This window comes from Motacilla alba, chromosome 7 (genome assembly GCF_015832195.1).
Source record: "Motacilla alba alba isolate MOTALB_02 chromosome 7, Motacilla_alba_V1.0_pri, whole genome shotgun sequence".
Classification (NCBI taxonomy): Eukaryota; Metazoa; Chordata; class Aves; order Passeriformes; family Motacillidae; genus Motacilla; species Motacilla alba.
Window position 1 is genome coordinate 1,954,884 of NC_052022.1, and position 13,138 is coordinate 1,968,021.

General features: G+C 47.2%; 1 protein-coding gene across 2 annotated transcripts in view; it reads right to left on the minus strand.

The window, feature by feature from the left end:
* The window catches only part of LYPD6 (LY6/PLAUR domain containing 6), a 35,263-nt gene extending 24,413 nt beyond the window's left edge, over positions 1-10,850 (minus strand). The window contains exons 1-2 of one of the 2 annotated variants that reach the window (XM_038143002.1): positions 10,438-10,850; positions 9,884-10,236 (exon numbers count right to left, since the gene is read on the minus strand). The gene's annotated coding sequence lies outside the window, so the exon portion shown is untranslated. Of the gene's footprint in view, positions 1-6,213; positions 7,119-9,883; positions 10,237-10,437 lie in introns of those variants that run through there. The other variant, XM_038143001.1, reaches the window with a different exon arrangement.
* Between the last annotated feature and the right edge of the window lie 2,288 nt (positions 10,851-13,138).

Below are 13,138 nucleotides of genomic sequence, written 5' to 3' on the forward strand. Positions count from 1 at the left end.
CCCAACGAGCTGCTCGTTTCCCAAACCTGGAGCACACGGAATGGGGTGGGAGATGCAGCCTCCAGCCACAGCTGGAGACACAAAAGGGATGGGATGGTTTGGGTGGGAAGACACGTGGGATCACCCAGTTCCAACCTTGACACCTTCCACCATCCCAGGCTGCTCCAGCCTGGCCTTGGGCACTGCCAGGGATCCAGGGCAGCCCCAGCTGCTCTGGGAATTCCATTCCAGCCAGAAATTCCCAATCCCCAATCTCCCACCCAGCCCTGCCCTCTGGCACTGGGAGCCATTCCCTGGCTCCTGTCCCTCCAGGCCTTGTCCCCAGTCCCTCTCCAGCTCTCCTGGAGCCCCTCCAGGCCCTGCCAGGGGCTCTGAGCTCTCCCTGGAGCCTTCCCTTCTCCAGGGGAACATTCCCAGCTCTCCCAGCCTGGCCTCAGAGGGATCTAGCCTTGGAGCATGTCCAGGGCCTTCTCTGGATGTGCTCCAGCACCTTCTGATGTTGAACCCAGAGCTGGAGGCAGCTCTGCAGGTGGGGTCTCACCTGAGGGATAATCCAAATTCTCACCCCAGGATTTGCCACAGAAGGTGCCACCCATGAAGGGCTGGACTCAGGAGATTTCTCTCTCACCACCAGCAAAGACCTGGTGATGGTGATGTTTTCTTTAAGCAGCCTCAGTGGTCAGTTTTACACATCAGAGACCCAAAACCAGCTCAGGAAGTGCTCTATTATCCAGCCGGGTGAGCTGCAGGAATTTTGGATTTGAAAAGAATAAGGAGATATTAAATTCTTACCCAAAACATTTCAAAATAAAATGAAAAATCCAACAAACAGAGCTCAGACAGACCCAAGGGCACTGGCCCAGCCCTGCCAGATCCTGCTGACAGCTGCTGGAAGCACATGGAATCTTTTCAGGACAGATCACCTTGAAAATAATCCTCCCTCCAGAAAGCTTCTGATACCCAACAGCATAAACCGTGCTCAAAGAAACAGGGGAAGGACTGTGAGGAAAAAATTCCTTGGAAAAGCAGTGATAATACGAGTTATGGAATGGTTTGGATTGGAGAGAATTCTCTAATTCCAACCCTCCTCCGTGGATGTTGATCAGAAAGAAAAACTGAGGATAAACACTGGCGTCAATGGACACAATTATCAGGAATTTTAAACCAAACAGGACAAAACTAAACTCAGTGGTTTGGAACTGCTCTCATTTCCTGAAGATGCAGGATGCAAAGCAGCAGGGAGGTGTGGGATCAGCCTTGGGAACGAGGCCTTCACTCTCAAACCCATCAAACTGTCCTTGGGACCACAAACACCAGTGGGAATTCAGATCTGCAGTGCACACTTTTCATTTTTCCATCACCTGAGAGTTTAGGAAACGCCAGACTCTTCCCTGCCTCCAAGGAAAGCTGCATTTTACTGCAAGTGACCACATTTTTAGAGAGAAATTACAGATGAAGAGTGTGCTAAAGCCATCCCCACAACTTGCCCTGCTGGGTAATAAAAGCTCAGTTCCTCTCCTTGACTCCGAGCAAAGAATCCATGGGGAAGATGCTCCGCTGTCCACAAAACTCTGTGAAAATCCCACACTTTAAATAAAGATGTACCAACATATTTGCCCCAAGACATTTTTCCATTCACACAAAAACATGGCTGCAAGACTTAAAAACCCCTTCCCACAGAGGTTTCAGGTGTTTCATCTTCCCATAAAACATTCCTTGGATTGATCCTGGATGCAAGGATAAATAACCTTGGATTGAGACTGGAATTGGAATTATCCCAGCAACAGGTGTGGTTATAATGTTGCTTCTACTTTTGGGACCTCAACATCATTTTCATGCGGCATCACACGGTTGCCTTCATGGTTTTGGCAGCCAAGCCAGGAAAATCCCTTCCCAAAACCCCCTCCCAGCCAAGGAATCCAAAGGAAAATGGGAGAAAGAAGTGACAGACGCCCAGAGCTCCACACCTTGCACGGGGACAATTTGGTGCAGGGTCCAAAGCACCCAACCTGTCCTAATCACCTTGAGCTCATTAATTTACAAAGCTTTGGCCCAACTCTCGGGGCTGGCAGATGATCAAGCTCTTAGTGGATGTGATTCAAACTAATCCACTAAAAGGCATTTAATTCCAGCGAGGAAATCAGGACTTTTCAATTATTAGAAGTGCTAAAAAGTTTTACTGCCAGCAGACTTTCAAGGTGAGGGGAGAAACAAGGCCCAGCTCCATCCATGGGGGTTTCCCACCTCAAATCCCACCCCATGGTTCCCCCAGTCCCCTTTCACTGGAGACAGGGGAAAAAAGCAACTGGATCCAGCCTGTGCTGTTGCTTATTTTCCCCTTTTTCATCCTTCAGATCCCATTTTCAGTATGGTTCCCTAGGGAAAAGAGGATTTTGTCAAGTTACACAACTTCTCGCTTGGATCCATCAGGGCATTTGGCCAGGCTGGAAAGGAAGGGAAGGCTGGGAAGTTAATGAACATTCCGTGATGGGAACATCCTCCAGCTACCTCAGCCAAGGAAACCCTGCACTCACACCAGTACCTCACTAGACACCAAAAAACCCAAAAATCCCAAAATCCAACAGAGAAAGAAAGAGAGAAAACTTTTAAGTGTCCCAACCGTGGAAAAAAAATGGAATTACAAACCAGGATAAGAACCAAAGTTGTAAAAAGAAGCTTCCTCAGATATGGGGCTCGTGGTGTCCTTGGAGCCAGGAATGTTGTTGGGAATTTGTTGTTAAATTGGGTCACGCTCAAGATTTTTATTTTGCCAGTTCCAAAAAGCCAAGGCCTTGTTGTCTGAACACCAAACCCAACAACACCAAATGTCATTTCCAGATCAAATATTTTAGTGGATATAAAATTCAAAGCAGGTAAATATTAATTCATTTAACAACACTCTTGGTTGCCTCAATTAAAATTTGCTCCATAAAGCAATTCCACAAAAAAAAACCACTCCCAAGGATAAAAACCACTGAAAAAAACCACCTCTTTCCCTTTTCCCACTTGAATATTAGCTCTAGACGCAAGGAAGAAGGAGTTTAAAATCTCTGTTATCTGGAAAGAATAAGAAGATGGTGATATTAATTTTTAAACCATTGTTAAATGCCCCAAAGATGCTTTGTACCCTATTAAATGTTTAAGCAGAGCATGGCTTGGTAGATACAAGCTGAAAACAACTTTATAGCAGTGAAACTTCCATCCTTAAAATGCAGCTGGAGAAACAACTTTAAAACCTTTTCCATCCTCGAAGGCCAACTTGACCAAAATAGAGATGCCTGTATTTGTGTACAGGTTTTATGGAGTTACAGAAAACAGATATTTTAGATGGATAAAATAGATATTTTAGGTGGATGAAGCAGATATTTTAGATGTATTTTTGTATATTTATCTGTGGATGGACACACACTCATCACCCAGCAGAGACAGGAGGTAAAATGAGGACGACAAGGCCACTTAACCTTTCCTTGGGATGTGAGGAACCCGCAACGTTTTCACTCCCCACAAACCTCTCCTCACTCCTACCTCCATGGATACCCCAAAAACCTCTTATCCACCAAATAACCTGCTTGGAAAACACCTCCACAAAATCCCAGTGGGCATCCCAAGGGTCCAGATTTGGAATTTAAGGATGGCTCCCAACGCTGGATCCCAACCCCGCGCTCACCCTCTCCTCCAGCGCCGGCGCCGCCCTCGCCGGCCCCTTGGATCTTCCTGGAGGGGGCTGGAAGCTCCTTAAGAGCATGAAGACATCTCAAGAGATTTTAACTCTTAATATCTGCAGACTGGCATCTGCTTCGCCGGCAGTTTAGCCCCAAATGTACGTCTGGGAAGAAGGAGAGCCCTAAAAGCAGGTGGGATTTCTATGAAATCCAGCCCTGCACTGGTTTGCCTTTAGAATCTTGTTATATGAGCACAAGAATCCCAGGAAAACAAACTCCTTTTGGCGAAATACTGAAGGTTGGGAAAGGCTGGTCGTGCACAAAAACAAAGAGCTTGGTAGGTGTAGTGAAAATAAAACATGCAAAAATAAATTCATAAAATATTTAAATATAGATAACACAAAATAATAGGCCAAATTTGTATTAAAAACAGAGTAATATGTAAAACAAATCCATAAAAATCGAAAATTAAAGTGGCCTATTTTATTTAATATATTTAGATTTACCACAAGCCTTATGTGGGGACACTCAAACAAATATAATTTCTACAAACACACAAATCAACTCTAAATAAGCTGCACGCGCAGAGCCCCCATTAAATCAATATTTGGGATGTGGAATTAAAGTGCTGCCTTTTGGGATTCTGGCCAGGAAAGCCCACGAGACCCCATGACTTGAGCAGCAGATGCACAGAGCGAGGTCTGGAGATGCTGACATTTCATCAAGGGCTCCCATTCTTCTGGGGACAAGAGCCATTGTTCCCTGTCCCACCAGGGCTCTTTCGGAGCACTGCTGAAGCACATCTGCCCAAATTTATTTTATTAATAAATTTTAATAAGTGTTCCTTCAAGTTTTTTTTTAAGTGTTTTGTTCAATCCCTCAAAAATAACTGCTGAAGAGTAACCTGACGGAATTTGCTTTGTTTCTTAAAAAATTGTGTTTGTCGATGTGAAACAACAAATGAATTAAAATCTGCAGGAGCTGGCAAAGAGAAACTCAGGGGTTTAATGGAAAATATTTCGGTTTGTTTGTCCTTTTCCTTCCTACCAACCTCATTTTCAGGTGACTTTGTGGCACACATAACTTCACCTTCTCCTCCAGACACAAAATATTTACATTAAAAATCCATCCTACAGGTGATGAATCTCCAAAGATGAGCTTGTCAAGCCCTTCCCTCCTCCAGCCAGACCCAAAAGTTCCTGATTTCCCTGACAGGGGTGTGAATTTTGTGGCACAGAAGGACAAGGAGCTGAAATCACCCCGACTGCACTCCAGGAGCAGAGCTGGCAAACACTGGGCTCGCCCTGCGAGGTGATTCCAGCTGGGAATCTCTGCCTGGATCAAGGAATGATAGCAGTGAAAGGGAATGGGGGCTGAGCCAAAAATTTCCAACTATTTCGGAGGAGAACGTGATCGGTAATTTAATTAATTAATTAATTAATAAGGACTAAGTTCACAAAATTTCCCGAGAAAATATATTTTTGAGGACTTTTAAAAAATTGCCTCAGGGCACTTAGAACCCACATTTGATAAGCTCAAAATGAGGCAAGATTAGGAGCGTGCAGCCTTCAGCATTTCCAGATATAAACCACCAGGAAAACACTCTCCTTCCAAGACTTCCACTTTTCCAGAGTCCTTTCATTCCCTGCACTGCAAACCAATCCTGAATCCCAATAATTTCCTCTATTAATCTGGTTTTTTTTTTTCTTTTAGCACTTAAGTCTCTCCTCGGGACAAACCCCAGGAATTCTGCAACCTGCCTGATGCTGAAATATTTCCATTTTTCCAACCCAATCCCTGCAGTATCCACAGGGATCATCCCACAGCGAGTCGGGCACCTGCCTGAGAGTTGTAATTTGTCTGCACAGCAGCTCAGGAGATGAAAGCAGAGCCACACAAAAGCTCAGGGTTGACTGATAGGAAATAATTGCAGGCAGAATTCCATGAGAGGAATTTATGTTATTCTATTAAAGGCACTTGTAGAGGAAGAGAATGCAAAAAAAAAAAAACCAAAAACCACCCTGAATTTGATAAAATACAGGAATAATTGGCATTAAACAAATAAAAGACATAAAAGAAAAACATGATAAAATTTTAATTATAAGTGAGGTATTTCCTCTCATCTTTTCCTATCATATTTAGCAGTACATGTGGAATATTTAGCAGTTTATATAGAATATTTAGTATTTTATACAGAATATTTAGCTATTTCTATAGAGTATTTAGCTATTTATATGGCATATTTAGCAGATTATATAGAATACTTAGCAATTTACATAGAATATTTAGCATTTTATACAGAATATTTAGCTATTTCTAGTGAGTATTTAGCTATTTATATGGCATATTTAGTAGATTATACAGACTACTTAACAATTTATATAGAATATTTAGCAATTTATATAGGAATTTAGCTATTTCTTTAGAGTATTTAGCTATTTCTATAGAATATTTAGCAGATTATATAGAACATTTAGCAACTTACATAGAATATGTAACAACTTATGTAAAATTAGGAAGCCCCTGGAAGAGCTTACTCAGGAATACACACCGATGGAGCAGCAGGAGGGATATTTTATGTCATCATCCCAAATCCATCCCAGCTTTGAGGATTTCCTGACTTTTCCAGCGAAGCCAAGCCTGGGGAGGAGGCGCAGCTCCTGCTGAGAGCATCTGCAGCATCCCTTGGGAGAGAGCCCCACTCTTAACTCCCTGCCCTGGCACTGCTGGCAGCCCCATAAATGGGAATATTGTGGATTCACAGGGAATCACTGGAGCAGGGGCTGAGCTGGGATCACGTAGGCACAACAGGGCAATGAACAAATGCCCATTTATACTGGATTTCCCCCCGTTTTAACACGTGCCAAGGGATAAACCGTGGGTTTATTGGGTGTACAGATGTCCAAAATAGATTTTTATGGGGTTAACAATACTTTATTGTTGGTGGGGAAGGAGTCCTGCCTCCAGACACACATTTCTCCTGTGAAGCCCATCACATTTCTACTGCAGATTTATAAAAACTCAACCAGGGACAACAAAGTGGACGGGGAAGAGCCCAAATAGCGGCCCTGATGGAAAACCATGATTATTTCTAGGAACATATGGCCACGGAGGGATAAGGGCTCTGCTCTTCTCTGAGTAGGTCACACCACGCCACAAAAAACACAGAAAACTCACCAGGGGCAAGATGGGTCTAGGACAGGAAAAAAAAAAAAAAAAAAAGAGGAATTATTCACTTTGTAGGGAAAAAAGATGGATTTCCAGCAAGTCTTGTCATTCAAACTACCAAAAGAAAATAATGGAATTCAAAATAGTTTTTAAAAAGTGGTGGTGTAGTCATGGGGTTTATTTGTGCTTTTGCTCTAGCTTTCCCATTACACCACAAGGAGGGATTGTCTGAGGTAAAAATCTCTCCAGAGTGGCAAAGAGCCACCAGAAATCCTACCTTGCCACCTCCTTTCAGTGTTCCCACCGAGCCAAGATCTCCTTCCAAAGGCAGATCCCAATCAGCGAGGCAGACACGGCACCTTTCACCCAGGGCCCGCGTCAGCCGCCCCAGGGCTGAAATAACAGTTTGTTTTCGAGCTAAATGAGTTCATTTCCACTAAATAGGTCTCCCTGAGTGAGTTTTCTGGAGCCAGACCATCAGCAGCACCGGCAGACACTTGGAGCTCTCCCCAGAGTTCCCCGCGGCCGAGCTCGGCCCTCGGATCACTTGACCCCAAGGACTCGCTCTGCCCATTCCATCACATCAATCTGACAGACACGAGGAGCAAAACGGTGCAGGAAAAGGAGGGAGGGTCAGAACTTCCTGCCCTCAGGTCCTAAAAATCATCCCGAGGGATGCCCAGCGTTTATTTTTAGTGCTCCTTAAACCCCTTTATTCATCCAGGCCGTGAGAAACTGGATTGATCGACAAATCGTGGGATGCAACTTGGGTTTCTATTGGAAAACCCAACCCTGCTGATGAGCAGAGCTGAAAGCAAATAATTTATTCAGTTTCCAAGCTCCGTTGTAACTTATCCTTTACTTTTACACCAGAGAGTGGCAGGGAATCAGCCCGGAGATCAGACACGCGAGCGCCAAATAATGGAACCAGCGGATCGCTGACGCATAAATAAAGTTTTAGATTTACAGGGAACAAGCCTCCCACTGTAACACGGCCAGGAGGACTTTTCAGATGGTTTTATGTCAGCACTGGCCTAAAAAATAAATCCAGTGGGAATGGGAAGGGTTGGAGTCCCTCCCTGCTGGCACCTCCTGGGGCTGTAGGGAGGCAGCGGGGTTAGACCCGAGGGCAAGCCTGGTTAAACCCCGTCCTTGGTGTTTGCATAACTAATGAGTGGGTGTTGGGAATAATTTTATCCCAGCAGTCCTAATGAGCTAAATCATTTTGGGATCGTTTGTCTCACCGAGGATTTGTTTTCAGCTCGTTCCGCCGCCGAAACAACACGGATCTGGTGGAGAAACCTCATCCCCACCCCTTGTGCCTCTCAGGGCTGGACCCTGCAAGCTCAGCACTGACCACAATCAGGCAAAAATATCAAAATCTGTATTTTCCCGTGCTGCCTCCAAACCTGGTTGCAGAGGAAAAGGCACCACTGGGTTTCCACAGCAGGAAAATAACGCAGGGCTCTGAAATCCGCGGGATTCCGCGAGGCTGGAGTGCGATGTGGAGCCAGCCTGACCTCCTGACACCACCAGCGCCAGCTCTGAGCCAGCCAGGTCCTCCCATCTCAGTGCAAAACAGCTTTTCCACAGCAATAAAAGCGGGGAAAAATCCAGCAGAGGTTGTTCTGAAGGTGTGTTAATAGTCACACCGGGGATTTCCACCCACTTCCCACTGGGATCTCTGTGGTTTACAACAATTCCCACTGAACAGGCTCTCTGAAGCCACAGAATAATTATTTTTTTATATAGAAAATGCATTTATTGTGCCAGTTCTGCCCACTGGAAGTTCCCAACCCATCAGCCCAGCAGCTGGTGTGGCCTGAAAATGAACCTTGAAGTGATTTTAGAAAATGAACCGCAGCCTGGGCTCCTGTCACTGGAAAAATCAACCAGTGTGGAATAGAAATGATGGATATTCCTGCAGGGACTCCCACAGTTTGGGCAGGTTTTCATACCTGCCCCTGTTCATTGCCAAGTAAAAATTCCCAAAATACAGGAGAAATTGTGTGGATGTAGAAAAGAATTATCCAGCTCATTGTACTGGCAAGTGATGTTTAGGAATGGAATTGAATAATTATTAAGACGTTGGTAATATTCCCTCCACTTAAGCAGGAAAGAGCACACACACCGGCTGCAACTGGAAACACAATTATTTATCTATGAAATTAATTTCATTTTTAATTTAATCTAATCCAAAGCTAGGCTGGGTGGGGCTTGGAGCAACCAGTGGAAGGCATCCCTGCCCACGGCAGGGACTGGACTAGGATGAGCTCTAAGATCCCATCCAACCCAAAATATTCCATGATTTTTTTTTAGAGAGCAGCATTTTTAATGAACAGGGAAGAGGAGCAGGAAGCTCTTTAGCAGCAGCAGCACCATGACTCTCTTTTACTCCCAACAAATGTAATTATTCCCTTTGCTTTCATTCGGAAAACAACTTGCGAAGAGCCCCATTTCCATGAAGAGGCTCTCAGAACAAAATTTAAAATAGTGATAACCACAGTCCCAGCCTCCTGCCAAACCCCAGAGCCCCGCTGGGGAGCGGGGCAGGACCAGCCCGGGAGCGCCTCCATCCCCTCTCGGCAGCCAAAACCACCCGGAGAACCCTCTCCTGGGGCTGTGACCCCAGAAAACCGGGAAACTCGGGGGAGAAGGGGGTGTTTGGAAGGGAAGGGCGGGTTCCGAACACGGGGGGCTCCTGGAAAACCCCTCCTGCTCCCCCCGGGGCTCGTCCCGGGGCTCATCCCGCGGGGAGCCCGTTCTGCTCCTGGAGGGGAGCGAGGGGTCCCCAAATCCCGCTGGAATCGCCGAGCCAGGGCTGAGCGGAGGCAAAACGGGCATTTTCCCTTTAACCCCGCACAGGCACGGGTTTGTTTTGCCAGGCACGTGTCAACCCGAGTGACTTCTCGACTGAAATAAATAATCGCTTTTTTCCGCTTTAACAATGGAGAAAACAATGGGGAAAACAAGAGAGAAAAGAATAGGGAAAAGAAGAGGGAAAAGGGGTAGAAAGAAGGGGTTTGGGCGGCTAAACAGAGACAGGGACGAACCTTTGCCGCACGGATTTTCCAGGCGCTGGCTCAGGGATTTTCCATCGCTCCCTCGGCGGCCGGGGCAGCCCGGGAGCCGGGAATGCTGGAGCCGGGGGTGCGGGATCCGGGAACGCTGGATCCAGGGATGCTGGAGCCGGGAACGCTGGATCCAGGGATGCTGGAGCCGGGAATGCGGGATCCGGGAATGCTGGAGCAGGCTGGGCTCACCTCCGTGCCGGGGCCGGCTCATGGAGCGGCAGTGCCCGCTCTGCTCTGCTGGCAAGGCGAGATTAGGATCTCCGGCGGGCAGGGAATTGTGCTGAGCTCCGGCTTTCCTTGGTGCTTCATTAAAAACGAGATTTTATTCCGGGCTGGTGTGGACAGATCAAACAATCAGCGGGTTATCCTGCTCGGCTTTGTTCCAGGAGGGAAGGAAAAAAAAAAATCTACGGATAGCAGAGGATGAGTTCAAAAGCACAGGGAATTAGCAGCCGAGAAGGAGAGGAATCCTGCGAGCCAGGAGCGAGCACCATCCCAGAGTGAAGCACAAACATTCCAGCCTGCGGGATTACCTTATTCCCGTTTTTCCGCTCCGTGGGGCTGCCGATGTTCACGGGGAGCTCCGGCTCCCTGCTCCAGCCGGGAGCGTCTCCCGGCGCTGAATCACCGGGGAGAATCACCGGGGAGAATCACCGGGGAGGAATCACCGGGGAGGAATCACCGGCTGATCCCGGCACTGCGCTCCGAAAAGCTTCACCCGAGCGCAACTCCGGCTGCCAGGCTGCGGGGTTTCATCTCCTGCCAGCTTTCCAGCGGGGTTTGTTATCGCTGCTGCTCGCAGGTTTTAAGGACGTTAATGAGGTTTATCACGGCGAAGTCACGTCTGTGTCCCGGCAGGCTGAGCTCGAGAACCCCCACGTATTTCCAGACCGTGACATCACATCTCAGCTCGGCTAAGTGGCTTTTAGATAACAGGCGATGCCCCCTCCCTGAGAATTCCGAGATAAAAACGTCGAAGAAGGGCAGTTTGTACACACAGGGTGAGGTTTAACAGCACAACTGAATTCATTTCGGGACATTAATTAGTCATGCAGAAAGTATTCAAAGCACCAAGTATTCAAAACAGAAAGTATTCAAAACAGAAAGTATTCAAAACAGCCTAAGCACCAATTCATAAAAAAAAGAGCATTACTATGAAATCAGCGCTGGCTGCCAGCTGAGAGCTGCTCAGAAAGGCAGGAATGCTCTTGGGAGAAGCTGCAGCGCCTCTCTCCCACTGCCATCCTCACTCCCAGCACACAAATCAGGGGGCTCCACCGGTCTTTCCTGCTCCCGGCTGCTCCTGCTTCCTCTCCCAGTGTTTATGGGAAGAGCATCTCCAAAATGGAAGCTCCCTCAGGCAGGTCTGAGACCTTTCTGACCTCTGGGTGTTGGGTGCTGCCACGCGTTCTCTCCTCTGCGTAATGTCACTTACCATCACAGAACCCCAAAATATCCCGAGCTGGAAGGGATCCACAAGGATCGTCCAGTCCAACCCCTGCCCCTGCACAACATACCCCAAAAATCTTTCCTGAGAGCGTTGTCCAAACGTTCCTGGAGCTCTGGCAGCCTTGGGGCTTTGCCCATTCCCTGGGGAGCAGTTCCAGTGCCCCACAACCCTCTGGAGGGAAAACCTTCTCCTAAAATTTGCTCTGTTGACATAAACATTGATCACTCCCTGAAAAAGCTGCAGAGTCTGACTCAAATCTGTGAGTCGGAGAATAAATTAATCACAATTAATCACCTAATTAATCACATTAATCGCTTAATTAATCACAACATTAATGAATTAATCAGTTATTATTTAGCTACGCGGGACCTCAGAGATGCCCGTGTTTTCCTCTTAGGGTTGCTAAAGCATAAAGATTAATTAAAAAAATTCCTTAGGCTTTTGCATGAAAATTGCTGTGGAATTGAGCACTGAGTCAGGGTCAAGGACAGACCTCCTCAGACCACTGTGTCCCAAAATTCAGATAGAGACTGGAGGGCGGAGGACTTGAAAAAATTACTGGAAGGCGTCCTAGAAGAAGAGGCAATGAATCAAAAGTCTTGGCAAAACCTTTAAAGGAGTAAGGAACAAATCTCTGTGAGGGCAGGGAAGGATCCCTGTCCTTGCCCTGCTGCAGGAGCAGGGCTGGGGTGGTTCTGGAGCAGGAACTGCTCAGGCAGGAGATTTAAAAACCAGATCTGGGTGTCAGGACTGAGTCAGGGCTGGGCGTGGAGGCCCAGAGCTCAGTGCTGAGCAGGCATTGGGATAGAGAGGGCAGGTACTGGGAATTCCATGTGGGAAAGGAGGAACAGCAGCCCCAGAGACAGGGCATTGCTTGGGCCAAGAATTCCAGATTCCAGACTGGGTTGGGTTGGAAGGGAGCCTAAATCCCATCCCATTCCACCCTGCCAGGGGCAGGGACACCTTCCTGCCTGTCTGCTGTCCCAGGCTGCTCCAGCCTGGCCTTGGGCACTGCCAGGGATCCAGGGGCAGCCCCAGCCTCTCTGGGCACCCTGTGCCAGGGCCTGCCCACCCTCACAGGGAAGAATTCCTCCCTCAAACCCAATTTGATCTCCTCTCTTTCAGTTAAAGGAAGAATCTCCCTGGATTTTATCAGGTGGCAGCTGTGGAAGTGGCTGAGGCACAGCAAATATCCAGTGGTTCCCGACAGAAGGAGGTGGCAGCCGACCTCATCCCAAAAATAGACGGGCAGGGAAAGAAATCTCCTTTCAGAGATTAGAAGAGTGGAACAGACCCTGAGCATTGCTAACAGAGGGTGGACACCCTCCTGACTCAGCTCAAATAATCCATCAGACCCAAAAACCTCACCTGACGCATGGGATTTATTAACACACCCTAATTATTTCCATATTTATCCCCACAGATCCCATGAATAGAACAGAACAATCTGTCTGCTGCTCTCAGAGCCTGTGAATCATCCCCACAAATCAATCAGAACAAAACAAGGAGCTTTAGTGAAAAGAAGCCGTGAGACAGCATCAAGAGGATGAAAACTTTGACAGAAATCACAAAATCCCAGCCCAGATTCAGGATTAGAAGGGCTGCGAGTCTTGGGGAAGGCTACAAAAGCCCTGTGGTCCTGCAGGGAGATTAGGGGGTCAAAATGTCTCACTGGGAAGGGGTTTAGATGAATCAGTTTATCCCATCAGGATCCACAGGAGTGAACCCCTCCCTGCCTGGGTGTGCATGCACAGAGAGATTTCAAACCTTTGTGGGAAACCCCA